General features: G+C 37.3%; 1 protein-coding gene across 5 annotated transcripts in view; it reads right to left on the bottom strand.

Annotated features, from left to right (window-relative positions):
• The window catches only part of N4BP2L2 (NEDD4 binding protein 2 like 2), an 86,626-nt gene that overhangs the window by 26,423 nt on the left and 49,030 nt on the right, over positions 1–11,173 (bottom strand). For all 5 annotated transcript variants that reach the window (XR_009739957.1, XR_009739956.1, XR_009739958.1 and 2 more), the window contains 3 exons: positions 5,518–7,274; positions 2,564–2,649; positions 930–976 (listed from right to left, as the gene is read on the bottom strand). The gene's annotated coding sequence lies outside the window, so the exon portion shown is untranslated. The remainder of the gene's footprint in view (positions 1–929; positions 977–2,563; positions 2,650–5,517; positions 7,275–11,173) is intronic.

The following is an 11,173-nucleotide window of genomic DNA, read 5'->3' as shown; positions in this document are numbered from 1 at the left end:
TGAATTTGTTCATGTCCTTTCTCTGGAATCTCTTCCCTTCTCCTCTATCTATCCCACATTTTTTGCTGCTGCTGCTAAGTCGCTTCAGTTGTGTCCGACTCTGTGCCACCCCATAGACGGCAGCCCACCAGGCTTCTCCGTCCCTGGGATTCTCCAGGCAAGAACAATGGAGTGGATTGCCATTGTGGGTCCTTTAAATATCTAATCTCTTCTCCCAAATCTTTAGCCTTTCCCCTTCTTTCAGCAGAACCTTATTTAAAACAAACAGAAATATTTTTACTGGGTATATGTGCGTTTCTGAGTTAGCTGAGAAATGGAAACACAGAATACTCTTAGAAATAAGAGTTATAATGAAAAGAGAAAACATATGGTTAATGCAGAGTATATTCAATTCTTATCAAATGCAGATATATACTGAAATAGTAGCAGCTGTGTTTATCTCATAATTTAGGTATTTGAAAAAAAAGTGCAATGTGTTTATTTTAATGTCAGTTTGTGTCAAGTTTAAAATATAACATGCATTTGTCTACATATTTTACCTCTTTTCCTAGAGAATCTTTTAATATTTAAATATAACCTATATCCCTAATTCCCAGCCCTCATCATATATCAATCTGTCAGGGGGGCGATGGGGAAGAGAATTCATCATAAACTATGTATTGACAGAATGCTCTAAAATATATTCTAACAAATAAAGTTGGAAAATAAATTTGGTAGCAACAATCTAAGCTTTGTTGTATTTCACAAAAAGATCTACATTTAAAGGAAATAAAAACATCACATGTGAACAGCACACAGGGTTGCTATGGTAACAGACTACATTTTTAATATTTACTCTTCAATTGTACATATGAGCTATTACAACCAAATAATGTCAACATCCATTTCCTTCTGATCATATACAGGTCTCCAGAATAAGTAGTACTTACAGTTCAAGGAATTCTCATTTTTTTTAACCAATCTTCTTCTGTCTTTTCTAGAAATTATAATTAAAATACATATAATAATAATGATTAATTATAGGGCACTGGGGTTAAGTTTTTACACCATCATTTAACTCACTAGGAACACTCCCCAAATGAGAAAGAAACCTAATAAACACAAATGTCAGTTTAAACATTTAAAGTATCCATGCGTTTGTGTGTGTGTGTGTGTATGTATTTAGGTAGCAACAAGGTCACCATGCAAATGAGGAGAAAAAAGAAATTTTTTAAAAATATATTTGGTTTTACTACCTGAGCACACAAATGAAATCTACTTTTCCCATAGCTGTGTTTACATGAAAAGATAAGAAATACCTACTATCCTGAACATATAATTCTATAATGGTTCCCTAAACCTTGATTTTACTATTTATTTCAAAATGTACCTCTAGCATGGCCCTTGGGCACATTTAAGTAACTACCAACTAAGGTAAACAGAATTCCAGCCTCTCCTCATTACATGATACAGAGGACTGGCTTTTCCAGAGTCTCCGTTACCTTTCTAACCTTCTCAGCCAGTCCTCCTCCAGCTACCTGGGAAATTAATAGCCTATCAGAACCATCATGGGCCACCAGAGTACCAATAATGAGGTGCTTCCAAGTTAAGTAAATATGAATCTAATTTGTAGCTGTTACTCTATTATAACAAGATTGAGGGGTGGACAGAAGAAAAAGATGTAAAGAAAAATAAATGACTCTCCTAAAACAGGCACCTGAGTCACCCACAGTTGACCCTTATACCAGCCTACACTACAACAACGTTAGGGAGTTAAATGCAACTTTCTCTCTGGGACTAATTGAAAGAAACATGCATAGGTTATCCAACCATTCACATACATCCTTTCTCTAATACAAGGGATGTAGCTCTTCCTGTTACATTTGATGAACAGGATTTCTTTTTTTTTAAGAAACCAGTTAGAGGGCATTATGCTAAGAAATAAATCAGAAAGGAAAAGACAAATACTATAAACATCATATGTGGAACCTAAAAATACAACAAACTAATTAATAAAACAAAAAAGCAGCAGATTCAGATACAGAGAAAAAACTAGTGGTTATGGGAGGCAGGGGCAATATAAGGGTGGAACAGTGGGAGGTACAAACTACTGGGTGTAAGATAAGCTCAAGAATGTATTATACAGACTCCCCTGGGGGTCCAGTGGTTGGAAATCCACCTGCTGATGCAGGGGACATGGGCTTGGGCCCCTGGACCAGGAAGATTCCACATGCCGCAGAGCAGCTAAGCCTGTGTGCCACAACTCCTGAGCCTGTGCTCTAGAGCCTATAGGCTCTGAAACAAGAGAAGCCATGGCAATGAGAACCCACACACTGCAACCTAAAAGTAGGCCCTGCTCTGAGAAACTAAAAAGTCCACGTGCAGCAACAAAGACCCAAAGCAGCCAAAAATACATCCATAAATAAATAAAATTATTTTAAAAAGAATGTATTATACAACACAAGGAGTAGAGACAGTATTTTCTAATAACTATAAATGGAAAGTAACTTTTAAAAATTGCATTAAAAATTAATAATAAAAAAAGAGAAACCAGTTAGAGATCTTTGAAAGCATAAAAATATACCTCTACTGACGTCTTCCACTGTAGGTAGATCATCTTTAGTGTCTTCCGGTCGAGGGGAACCACACAGTCTTCTGGCAACAAAGATTCTGGGGGTGGGGGGGAAGAGAACAAATTTCATCTCTCCTGTCACACATAGTTTTGCCCTGAATATGAAGATATGCAAACATGGTATCTAGACCTCCATAATGATAAAAGCCTGGTTTTGAAGCTATTTCAGTGACAGCTAAAGCAGGAATTAGTTTGTCTCAGATTCCTATTAGCAAACGCTACCCAGACTCAATAAAAATGCTTAGGTATATACGTAAAGTGATGTGTATCTTAGTTCATATTCTCGTGTAAATACAAATATATACACATCAGCAGCAGGTACTGTCACAGGGCATAAAATTTAGGCAGGCATCCTTTCCTGAGACATTGTATAGAATATTGCAAGCACAGCAAGTTCAGTCTTCTTGCAAATTGCTCCTTCCACATAAGAGTGTATGGGGGGAAAAATCCTCACAATTAAGATACTCATAAGCAAGTCCACACATTGATCTAAACAAATCAGCCAAATTAAACCATACAAGATATTCTTCCTATACTTGCACATCCCTAGCAACACGAGTAGCTTGGTTTCTTCAGGTCTATATATGGTTACTATATAATCCTACTGTGTCTCTGTTCGGTTCGGTTCAGTTCAGTTCAGTCGCTCAGTTGTGTCCGACTCTTTGCGACCCCATGAATCGCAGCACGCCAGGCCTCTCTGTCCATCACCAACTCCCGGAGTTCACCCAGACTCACGTCCATCGAGTCCGTGATGCCATCCAGCCATCTTATCCTCTGTCGTCCCCTTTTCCTCCTGCCCCCCAATCCCTCCCAGCATCAGAGTCTTTTCCAATGAGTCAACTCTTCGCATGAGATGGCCAAAGTACTGGAGTTTCAGCTTTAGCATCATTCCTTCCAAAGAACACCCAGGACTGATCTCCTTTAGAATGGACTGGTTGGATCTCCTTGCAGTCCATGGGACTCTCAAGAGTCTTCTCCAACAATACAGTTTCTACAGACTTCCTAATAATAGAATCCAAGTTCCCTGTCTTATTGACAAGGCCGTAGATATGCCAGAGCTTTGCTCCTTCGACCTTCGGCTATAAACGAATTGGTTTACAGCCTCCACTTAAGAGTTTTCTCCTTTCCTTTTTTAAGCATCTTGTGCTCGTGCTCAGACCTCATTTCACAAAGAGATCCTATTTCTGTGACCTCATCGACTGCAGCCTGACAGGCTCCTCTGTCCATGGGATTAGCCAGGCAGGAATTTTTCAAGCATACACTATTTCCAAACATAAAATTCTTTCCCTCTGTTTTTCTTTTAAGTCACATTTGTATGATATAAGCACAGTTTACAATTCACTCCCATTTGGAGCCATCCCAGACAAAACCACAACCCCATATTCTCTTCTACAATCCCTTTGGCACAGCTAACCTCACTCGTAAAATATTCATAAGTTTATCATTTATATTTTCTATGCACAATAATTTGTTTTGTGTTAGTCTTGTCTCCCCATTTAGAAGGTAAGCTACTTGATGAATGAGGTCTATTTCCTCTAAAAAGCTTTCCAAAGCTTAATTAATGGATGCTGGATCATTATTGTTGATTATGATGGTATTGTGCATTCAGGGGAGGAGGTTTAGAATCTTTTCCCACTAGTGCCTTCATGCTTTCTGGTGCTGATCTAAGGCAGTGATAATTAACATTTTGGGGTCACAGTCATCCCTGAGAACCTGATAAAATCTAAGGACTTTCTCCCAGAAAAATGGCACAAAACGACACAAAGAATTATGCATATAATTTCAGAATATGAACTTTGGAATAAGATTCCTGGCTTAAAAGCAAATGCAATTTAACTTTTAAAATTGGTATGTTTCTTTGGTGCATCTAGGAAGATAGAAAATGGCAGCAAACCGTAACGATGTGGTTGTTCATAAAGTTTATAAAAATGGTAAGAATGACACCAGAACAGGTTGATAGTTGTCAGTCCTCAGACTCTGAGATTTAACCAATCTTGGGTCTGAGCTGATTTAACCAAATACATGGAAAACAGCAGAAGTTCAGGAGCAAAGTAAAAACCACTGGAAGTTAAAGTGTGAGAGAATCACAGGCTCAATGGTAGGTGCAGAAGAAAAAGACTATCAGGAAGATATTGGATGCAGGGACTGGAGCTTTACTTCTTAGCTCTTACAGCTTCTGTCCCCAAGCAAGGGGACATGTAATTACAAGAAATCATTAACATGTGCAACTGACTTACAGACAAGGAAAAATTGGGATATGTTCTTCATTTACTTTTTAAGATATTCAGTATCTTAAATAGGCATATTATTTAGAGGAAATTTACTTAGAATATTTACTTATAATGTTATAACAATATTACTTATAATATTAAAAAAAGTCAACCAGTCAGACTCCTTCCTAACCTTCTTTTCACTACCCTTCTCAGACAGTCTTTAAAAATTAAAACTGATTTCAGGTATTTTTTTCATCACTTAATTTTCATTGTCCATCATTTTACTATTCTCATATCTACAAGCCCAACTGTGAATGAGAAAGGGTCATATGCTAAACAAGGGAAATGTAGAAAGCAGAAAGATTTTTCCAAAAATAAAGCAGTCCATCTCTATTTGTTACCAATCACTGTTAGCCTGTCTCGTTCTTCATTCTTCCTACTGTCTGTTTAAATTGAGAGTCCAAGTATTCAACATGCTCAAAGACATTTCAGACTACTGGTCGATCTGGCAGTGGGACTTGGGGCTTGACTCCATCAAGCACCATTTGCTATACATCCTCCACTTCCATCTCTGAAAAGCATCGCAAGATCAGTTAACTGTAAGAAATCACTAACATGAGGTAGAAACACCTCAAAAATTACTCACATATATTAAACTGGACTTTTTATTTGTACCAAATAAACTCAATTTACCCACTGGAACTCCAGGAGATCCAAAAAGCTTTACTAGTTGAAAGGCAAACTCCTGTGATAATGGTAGCTCAAGAGAATCAAAGTAGTCAGGGCTTGTTAAATCTTGGTTATCCTGAGTTTGTAGGAACGATAAAGGCCTAGGTTCTTCCCATGTCTTTAGCTTTTCAACAAAACTTTGATTTAAGGAGTGAGGATCAGAGGTGACACTAGAAGAGTACAAAGTATCAGGCTGGCTACTTAAAATTTCTGAAGAAGTAAACCTTACATCATTTAGTTTATCATCTACTCTTCTCTGAGAGTTGAAAGTCGAAAACAGTTTCTTGCCTGAAAAAGATATCTTCCAAAAGCTAGATGGATACTGTAGCATAAGAGAAGGAATGGGGTTTCTGTAAAAATACACAGAATGCCTTACTCTATTAAATAGCAGGTAATGAGAATAAAATTGTCCACCAACATTTAGAAGAGAATCTTTGACAATGTCAAAGTAAATGTCAAAGTAAAACCATGACGGATGATAATCGAAGGTCATAATGTGTTGCTTATTCTCTTCATTATTTATTTCTGAAATTTCATCTTTTTCTTCTTCCAAAATAATTTTTAGTCCTTGGCTTTCTGTTAACAAGTCACATTTCCCCATTTCTTTTACATTGGTATGACTCTGTCCCAGTAAGTTAAAGTTTGGTGCCAGACTGAAAATCCTTTTCTGCCTCTTTTTATTCTCTGTTGAATGTAAGGTACTCTTCAGGATATCCAGTTTAAAGATCTGGCTTTCAAAGATATTTGTCTCTGTTTCTATGACAGAATCTATATTCTCAGTTGGAGATGACAAGTCTTCATTTTCTATCGATAGCTTCTCTTCTATCAATGTTTCTGGACTGTCTCCCGGCCCTTCCGAAGTGGAGATCAATTTGATCAACTGCCCCCTGCTGTCAGGATGAGCCAGCTTTTGCCGTCTATCTTTCTTTGGTCTCTGTTCACATATAAACTTATGAGGCCCCTCAGGCCAGCTACCAAAATAGGGTTGTCTATCAGAGCCCAACTGTAAATCACCATCAGACAAATCATTTGAGAAAAAAGCCCAATTATTGTTTTTAGTTGTATTTACTGCTTGTTCCTTTCTTAAAACTTTATCTGATGTTCCAGATGTATATTGATGGCACAGACTTGTTTCATTCAGGAGACTCTCATCTACCATCTCTCCCTTCTGCATAAATAAGCATGGGGCTTCAGCAAATTTGTCCTGGGTGTTTAATGTCATGATATTCCTATTTTCAATACGCTTTTCTACCTCTGTAACAGAACAGTCATCACTTGCTACACAGGAAATATTTTGAGTCACTGTTGGACAAGAAACAGAACTTTCATTTGGCATCAATGACAAACTTAGAAACAAGTCATCATTATCTTTAGGGAGGTAATTCTTTGGTGGACTGTCCAACTCAACAACAGACATAACATCTGGCAAACTGTTTTCAGAATTTATGTCTTCCTGTCTTTTATCCTTATGGACATTCAAAAAATCTCCCACTTCATTTCTCAGACTAACAGTTAAGGAACACTCTGATTCCCTTTTGGTCTCTTCTAAGTCTTCCTCTTCACTCTGAGATGGGTCCTGATCTCCTGGTGTAAGATAATTTAAGGTTTCAAATGAGTTTTCCTCCATGATTTTATTATGACTGTTCTGCCTTTTACTTCTTTTTCTGTTTCTCTTCCTGGCTTTGCTGAACCTGTGCCCAGTTTTCTTCAAATCTCTTTCTCTGAAATATAAAAAGAAAATTATAACTTAATTACTTGTATAACAATATAAACTAAAACATTATACTCAATGTGCAGATTTACAAATCATTAGTACAAGAGAGTCTAAAGTGTGTGTGCACTTTGTACTATGGTGGTGGTTTAGTCACTAAGTCATGTCCGACTATTGCAACCCCATGGACTGTAGCCCATCAGGCTCCTCTGTCCATAGGCTTTTCCAGGCAAGAATACTGGAGTGGGTTGCCATTTCTTTCTCCAGGGAATCTTTCCAACCCAGGGATCGAACCCACGTCTCCTGCACTGCAAGCAGGTTCTTTACTGACTGAGCTATAAACTTTAATCCTCTAAATTAAAAATGAATACACTTTGAGAAACTTACAACTCATTTCATAAACAAGTAACTTTAGGAAAATCTAATGTTTTCCTTAAGATACTCAATATATATATATATGAAGTATACATATATATATATGAAGTATACATATATATATGAAGTTTATATATATATATGAAGTGTGTATATATATATATATATGAAGTGTGTGTGTGTGTGTGTGTGTGTGTGTGTATAGCTTCCCTGGTAACTCAGATGGTAAAGAATCCGCCTCCAACGAGGGAGACCTGGGTTCCATCCCTGGGTAAGGAAGATCCCCTGCAGAAGGGCATGGCAACCCACTCCAGTATTCTTCTGGAGAATCCCCATGGACAGAGGAGCCTGGTGGGATATAGTCCATGGGGTTACAAAGAATCAGACATGACTGAGTGACTAAGCACTGCAAAGCACCAATAAACAACTTACTTTTCCCAACATCTTGAATTTTGAAAAGTGACAGATACAGTCTAAATGACACAGCTTTAATGGCTCAAGTAGTAGATTTTCTCTAGTCATAAAAATTTTGCCAACTAAGATGCTCCATCAAATTGTAAAGAACAGCTGATGATGAGCAGCCAAATTCAGTATTGGGATGATATGCTTCTAATAGGTTAGTAAGCAGTGGTTCTAAATCAGAGGCTCCACCACTGCTCTGTGGGGTGTGTGGAAATGTGGGAAGGCATTTTTGGGTCGCTGGCACTTGGCACTGTAGTCAGGGGTGTTAACTATCCTACAATGGCAGGGACAGTTTTAAGTGAAAATTTTTCTACCCAAATGAGCAGTAGTGCTCACATCAAGCACACTAAAAGTTCACAGTGTCCCTTAATTAAAAGCAATCTTAGATCCTGAGGGAAAAACAGAGGACTTAGGAAATATTCTAATTTAAAATATAAAGGTTTGGTTATCTTCTCTTCCACAATGTACAGATAGAGTTAAAATGTAGTAGAGGAAGGACAACAGACGTAGCTGAGGGAAAAAAATCCCAGGAAGAGGAACGGAAAATAAACAATTAGACAAGCAAACAAATACTGAAGTAGAGAAAGATAATGAGGAAAAGAGAAATCAGTCAAATTGGTTGGGCGTTGGACAGAAGAGCTTATTAAAACTACCCCAGCCTCTAGCCTGATTTATTCCATCCCATGTTGCTGGGCAATTTTCAATAGGCAAGACCCCTGAATACCTCATTCGTTGTTAACTAATTGCTGCTGCCTTTGTTTACATATTCCTTGATGTTGGTTTAGAAAGAACATTAAGATTGTAAATCAACTATTCTTCATTTAAAAAAAAAATTTTAACATAAAAAAGAACATTAAGGACAGCAAATTCTGACAAGCAGTTAAGATGGGGTTTCTATAAAAAGGATGAGGAGTAAAGAATGGCAATTTTGGCAGAACTCTCCTTCATGGTCAGTTCTAGCAGACTCCAATGAAAGGTCTAGTTGAAGTCCAAGGTGCAGTCAGTTGTAAAATACATACTGCAGACAGGTCTGCTGTTCTGAAAACAAACTCCACTGTCTTCGTCCAAACATGCACCATCTTGTTGTAGGGCAAAGAGGAAAAGAATGAGTCGAGTTTGTTGTTGCTTTATTTATTGGACTAAATGGTATAAAAGAATGAGTGTTTGCTGTTGCTTTATTTATTGGACTAAATGGACTTAAGATTCACTCCAGGCCTTGTGACTTTGTGGAGCTGAATGCACTTAATGTGTAGCCACTGTCCCTTTAAACAGTTTTCTACTGCACAAGGAAGGAGAACTCTAAACTAAGGAACTGGGTTCCTATATATAGTTCGTCACAAAAATTTTTAGAGCTCCTTATGCCACCAGGATTTCTAAGGTCCACAATGCTACTTTGAAAACTGTTTTTTTTTCTTTAAAAAAAAAAAAAAGCTACTTAATGCACACTTACTCTGTATTAAGATTATTTAACTCCTTTATATGTACAAACTTACCTAATCTTCTTCATAACAACCATATGTAATAAGGCAAATGCCAGTTTTACTCCCATCTCAAAAAGGCAACTAAAACAAAGAGAAACTTCAGGATTTTCTGTACTGCAGCCACAATAGAAAATAGCATCGAGGATCTTCAAAAAGTTAAAAATAGAACTATCATGTGACCCAGCAATTCCACTTCTGGGAATATATCCAAAGGAAATAAAAACACTAATTCAAAGAGATATCTGTACCCCATGTTCACAGAAGCATTACATGGAAACAAGTGCCCATCAATAGATGAATGGATAAAGAAGTTGTGGCATATACAATGGACTATTATTCAGTCATAAAAAATGAGGAAATTCTACTATTTGTGACAACATGGATGAACCTTTAAGACTTTATGGTAATTGAAATCAGTCAGACAAGGAAAGACAAATACTGTATGATCTCACTTCTATGTAGACTCTAATACAAAATGAACAGGAAAAACTCATAGAAAAAGAGGTTAGATTTGTGGTTATCAGAGGTGGGGATTGGGGTTGGGCAGAATTGGAGGAAAGTGATCAAAAGGTACAAACTTACAGTTATTCAATAAGTAAGCACTGGGGATTTAACATAGTAAAACGGTAACTATAGTTGCTATATGATTCATAGGAAAGTTGTTAAGAGAGTAGATTCTAGGAGTTCTCACCACAAAGAGAGAATTTTTTTTCATCTTTTTGCATCTACACGAGTTGATAGATGTTAACTAAACCTATTGTGGTAATCATTTCACAATGTATGTAAATGGAATCATCTTATTGTACATCTTAAATTTACAGTGATATATTGACTATGCCAGTGCATTTTCTCAGCAAAACTCTATTAGTCTTTGCCCTGCTTCATTCCGTATTCCAAGGCCAAATTTGCCTGTTACTCCAGGTGTTTCTTGACTTCCTACTTTTGCATTCCAGTCCCCTATAATAAAAAGGACATCTTTTTTGGGTGTTAGTTCTAAAAGGTCTTGTAGGTCTTCATAGAACTGTTCAACGTCAGCTTCTTCAGCGTTACTGGTTGGGGCATAGACTTGGATTAATGTGATACTGAATGGTTTGCCTTGGAAATGAAAAGAGATCATTCTGTCTTCCAACAAAACAAGAGAAGACTCTATACATGGACAACACCAGATGGTCAACACCGAAATCAGATTGATTATATTCTTTGACGCCAAAGATGGAGAAGCTCTATACAGTCAGCAAAAACAAGACCAGGAGCTGACTGCGGCTCAGATCATGAACTCCTTATTGCCAAATTAAGACTTAAATTGAAAAAAGTAGGGAAAACCACTAGACCATTCAGGTATGACCTAAATCAAATTCCTTATGATTATACAGTAGAAGTGAGAAATAGATTTAAGGGACTAGATCTGATAGATAGAGTGCCTGATGAACTATAGATGGAGGTTCGTGACATTGTACAGGAGACAGGGATCAAGACCATCCCCATGGAAAAGAAATGCAAAAAAGCAAAATGGCTGTCTGGGGAGGCCTTACAAATAGCTATGAAAAGAAGAGAAGTGAAAAGCAAAGGAGAAAAGGAAAGATATAAGCAT

This window comes from Bos javanicus, chromosome 12 (assembly GCF_032452875.1).
Source record: "Bos javanicus breed banteng chromosome 12, ARS-OSU_banteng_1.0, whole genome shotgun sequence".
NCBI lineage: Eukaryota > Metazoa > Chordata > Mammalia > Artiodactyla > Bovidae > Bos > Bos javanicus.
This window is presented reverse-complemented; position numbering and strand designations above follow the sequence as displayed.